Here is a 4,864-nt window from a genome sequence, read left to right as displayed (position 1 = left end):
AGTTACATTTAAAACAGTTTAAGATCAGTTATGAAATGAGTTCAATCCAGCTATAAAGCAGCTCTGCAGTAATGTCATTGTCCATCTCAGCTCAGTTCTCATCCAATGTCACTTCAGTTGAATCAATAATATTTCTGAATTATACCTCACAGGGTCACTGTCATCAGAGAATGGTAAACTTATATTTAAAGTGTTTTAAAGTATATTCTTTTTGCAGATTGACTGCAGTGTCATACAGTTTATGACAGATGACCAGCTGAAGGATTATCTGCCTTCCTATGGTGACCGACTGGCTGTTCATGGATACTGCAGGCGAAAAGAACACGATCCCAGTGGCCGAAAAGCTAAACTTTTTGATCGGCTGAGAACCAGGCTAGCAAGAAGCAAAGGTGACACTGACAATGTATGTGAAAAAAGTGTGTCAAAAGAGTATGCGAAAAATTGAGATGGGATGGATGCATTTTCGAGAAGGGAAGTTTACTCAGGTACGAACAAAAAAAGGTGGGGGTACACGGAAAATTTGTGTGTCAAAGGACACTAGAAAAAAGGATCTACTTGAAAAAGCTGTCAATTTGTTTTTTCCTGATGAGAAAAGTTCAGAGGGAAACTTCACAGATTTTGTGGTTGATGTAACAGACTTTAAAGAGCAAGCAGTAGATGACCAGATTACAGTTGGAGAACTTTATGAGCAGACCAAATTACCAGTCTTGCGTTTTTACTTGACAACCAAGAAGAAAATCATCCCTAGTGACACACAGTCAGACACACAGTTCCACTTCAGCAGCGAAACAATTGTGCAGAGAGTGGAAAACATGCAAGATTCCTGGTCTCCCACACGTACCAGCCAATACCCTGTGTTGACTGAGAATGTAGAGCCAGACCTTGTTTATGTAGGCAGTAGCACTGTATTTGCAGCAGGCAGTGATGATATTTTTTTGTCCGACTCTATAACTAGCGTGACTGATGTATCAAGTGTGATTGAGATTGATGCAGCCAGACAGCCAGAGGTGGACAATCTGGAGGATAGTGGCACTGTAACAGTCTCCACAGGGCACATCTCTGGGCTGGAAGACACTGCGCTTGATGACACCTTACCTCTTTTAGAGGAATCATATTCTGTTCCTTCTCCAATTGATAACTCACTGGAGCCGTTTGTGCAGAGTGAAATGGTGAAGAAAATTATTGTTATTCATCGCGGCCAGGCCCTTCAACAGCTTATTGCACATTTTTGTGACAAAAGTGTCTTGACAGATAACATATCTATGAAAGTCATTCTTCCTGATGGACGGCTGGAAAATGCTGTTGATGAAGGGGGGGTTTTGAGGGATGTGCTTTCCGAGTTTTGGAATGACTTTTATGAGCAGTGCACTTTGGGAAATAGTTTTAAGGTCCCTTATCTACGACATGACTTTGGTCAACAAGAGTGGGAAAGCATTGGCCGAATCATTGCATTTGGTTGGCAAAAAGAGAAGTACCTGCCTGTAAAAATAGCACCTGTATTGCTGGAACAGGCAGCCCATGGATGTGTCACGACAAGTCTTGTGGACTGCTTTCTCAAGTATGTTACAGAATCAGACAGAGTGATCCTAGAATCATGCCGTACACATTTTGAAGATGTGGACAAAGAAGAGCTGTTTGAGGTCATGGATCATCATAACTGTCGAAGAGTCCCAGCAGCAGATAATATCGAGCAGCTCTTGGAGGAAATGGCACATCAGAAGCTGATTCAAGAACCTGCGTTTGTGATAGAGCAGTGGCATTATGTGCTTGCACCTATGAGAATTGAGCTCCAGGACATTGCAGCTGCCTATGATGAACTCCAACCGACATCAAGAAAGGTCATGAAATCAATAGCTTACCCTGCTACGATGAATGTACAACAAAAACAGACTGGCAGGTATCTAAGTACATTTCTTAGAGAATCAGATAAACAACTCCTGTCCCTCTTCCTTCAGTTTTGCACCGGGTCAGATTTGTTCCTTGGAAAGAACATCACCGTTAGCTTCACACAATTGGAAGGCTTTCAGAGAAGACCCATTGCACACACATGTGGCTGTTACCTGGAGCTGCCTGTGAATTATGATAACTACCCAGAGTTTCGCCATGAAATGAACAGTGTTAGAGAGCAACATATGGGTCATGGATATAGTCTAGTACACTTACTATTTAGGAAGGAACTGAAGTTAAGCTTAAACAACATAATTGAGGTCAAAGCAAGCTTTATTTTTGGTTTTTGGTTTTTTCTCAAGTTGTGTTTTACATGTTCACATTTCCAAAGTTCCTGTTAATATTCTCTCTGAGGCACAAGGTTTGAAAGGGCCTTTTTGTTATTCCAGTTACAAAGTTTCTACAATCATTTGTCATGTATGTCAATAAAAATAGGTTTTTCTACTTTAATGCACAAGTGTATATTCTATCATTTAATAACGATTTCAGATAGATTATCTGCATGTAGTCTTTTGTTAATTTGTAGCATTTACCAACAATTACTCTGCCAGACAATGATAGTTCATGGCTTCAGATATAGAGGAATATATTCCAACAAAAATCGCACGCATTTTATGAAGAAATGAAAGCCATTACACATATAAACTTAATGAATAGACGTTCATTTCGATGATTTGTTAGTTTTATTAGCTGTCACTTTCAGGCATCACATGCATAAGCCCACAATACAGTAGCCGTATAGGGCTATAGCCAAGCCGTTAAAATTAGACCACAGATTGCCTCGATTTCGCCAGGTGGGCTAAAAGCAGACTACACGTAGCCCGTCTAATTTAGAGCGAAATCGTGGCTACATATGGACCATGTCATGAAATGACACTTATATCTTTGTAGATATTATTGACACTGCGAACATGATGGGCTATCAACCATCTCATGCGCTATCTGGCCAAAAACTACAGTGAATCAGGTTTGACTATAAGTGGGCTACAGATAGCCGCTCGGACTACGAGCTAAATCGTGGCTAAGCACAAGCTACGTATTGAACATGTCAAAGAAATGAAACCAAACACCCTGTTGACTTTGCTTACATGATGGAATATCATACATCTCACGTTATTTTGCCAAAAAACGACATGAAACCAAATTCAAGGTTATTTGGGCTAGAAGTGGGTTACACATAGCCGGACTATATCGGGTCTATACTTAACCGAGACGTTGAAATGACGGCTATTGCTTGCTGGGGACGCACCACTCGGAACGCATGGAGTGAACGCTCAACATGGGAAAGGAAAAAAACACGCAAACGGAGTATGTGAGAGGTGTGGAATAGTAAATGTAGTTTGTAATTATACATGCTTCTGTGACAGCTGTGTATAATTGATGTTTTGTTAATTATGCAATGTTAGCCTATGTTTAATGCACTCAATAACCTATAGGCTACATTTGGTTTTCAATATAGGCTATTCAATCATTAAACTAAGCTTAAATCATTAAAAACTGGCAGGCCTACATTCGTCTGTATTTTTGTATTTAGGCCTATTGTATTTATTTTTTAATAATGCTGTTTAAGACAATATAGACAATATGACCATTATAACGTGACAAATTCATTAAAGAATATATTATTTTTTATTTAATTCTGAGAGAACATTCCACCTGTTTTTCCTGACTTTTCCCTTTGTGAAATTAAGTGTCGGCAACAGCAAGCAATGGAGATAGTTCATTTAAAGGTAATGGCACCGCTAGATTGGACTAATTTGGACAGTCACTATATCACCTCGTTTGTGCGGAGAGTGGAAGCTGCAGCGCGCTTTGCAGGACATGGAGGCGCCAGCGCTATCACTTGCATTTTTTTCTAACAGTGGAAACAACTTAAAATACGCAGTCATTTTTGCTCATAAAGGTAAGAGTACGTAATTCTAAACTGTAAAGGGTCTAGTTTTATTTGTGTGCACTGTCTCGGTCTTGAACAGGAGTGCTTCACAATGATGAACCTAAACTCAGACATGATCAAAATATATAGAAAGCTTTAAATTACTACTTTAAAACGAAATAATTCAAATCGAAAATAGACTCAATAAAATAAATTAAATATTTAATAATATTAAAAATAAAAAAATTCTCTCCGTTGGATTTTCTGCTTCTATTTGGCGTAGGCTAATATTTCTATGCAGAAATTGACTTTGGCATGCAAAAGACTGATAAATTCATAATAAACGACATGGGTTCAGTCGACAGAAATACGGGACACACAGGCCTATAATAACTGCTGAAATGTTTGCAGGGCAAATCTCAGGTCAGTCTGAGCGCTCATGATACTCACAGTGCGTACAGCCGTACACCTGCAGGCGCCACTGACTCAGACGGTTGTCGTGGTAATAAACACCGTAAACAGCAAACGTTCACGTGTCAGCGCTTATAAAGCATTTTAGGGGGCCCTTGGCTTTTGGGGGCCCAAGGCGGTCGCCTACCTTTGCCTAATGGATAAGTCCGCCCCTGTATAGTACATAATGAACATGAATTAACATCAAAAGGTAGGCTATTTTATAAGAGAGCCTACAGTAGGCTACAACTTTACTGAAATGTCTCATGTAAAAGCTCATTCAGTGTGTCAAATTGCGGAAAACGTGTAAAGCTTGTAAACATTGCAAGGTAATATACATTTACCTTAGAATAACCGTTTGGTGTCCATAAGCTCATCAGTCAGCTAGAAAAATAACTATAAAAAGAGGAGCATTTTGCTATCCCAGACAGCAACATAGTGTTGGCCCAGATCCGGCCCACATGGCCAGATGTGGGCCGGATCTGGGCCGAAACTGTCTGCTGTCTGGCATATTTATGCGCTACTGCATTTTAATATTTTTACTTAAGCTGTTGTCTACATGATTCAACTCCTCCTATAAAATTGCATTTTACT

General features: G+C 39.7%; 1 pseudogene; it reads left to right on the top strand.

Annotated features, from left to right (window-relative positions):
* Positions 1-71: 71 nt before the first annotated feature.
* Positions 72-2,154, top strand: LOC107659904 (uncharacterized; annotated as a pseudogene).
* The last annotated feature ends 2,710 nt before the right edge of the window (positions 2,155-4,864 follow it).

This window comes from Sinocyclocheilus anshuiensis, unplaced genomic scaffold (assembly GCF_001515605.1).
Source record: "Sinocyclocheilus anshuiensis isolate Anshui unplaced genomic scaffold, SAMN03320099.WGS_v1.1 scaffold1595, whole genome shotgun sequence".
Lineage (NCBI taxonomy): Eukaryota > Metazoa > Chordata > Actinopteri > Cypriniformes > Cyprinidae > Sinocyclocheilus > Sinocyclocheilus anshuiensis.
Note: the sequence above shows the minus strand (reverse complement) of the source record. Positions and strands in the feature narration are given on the sequence as shown.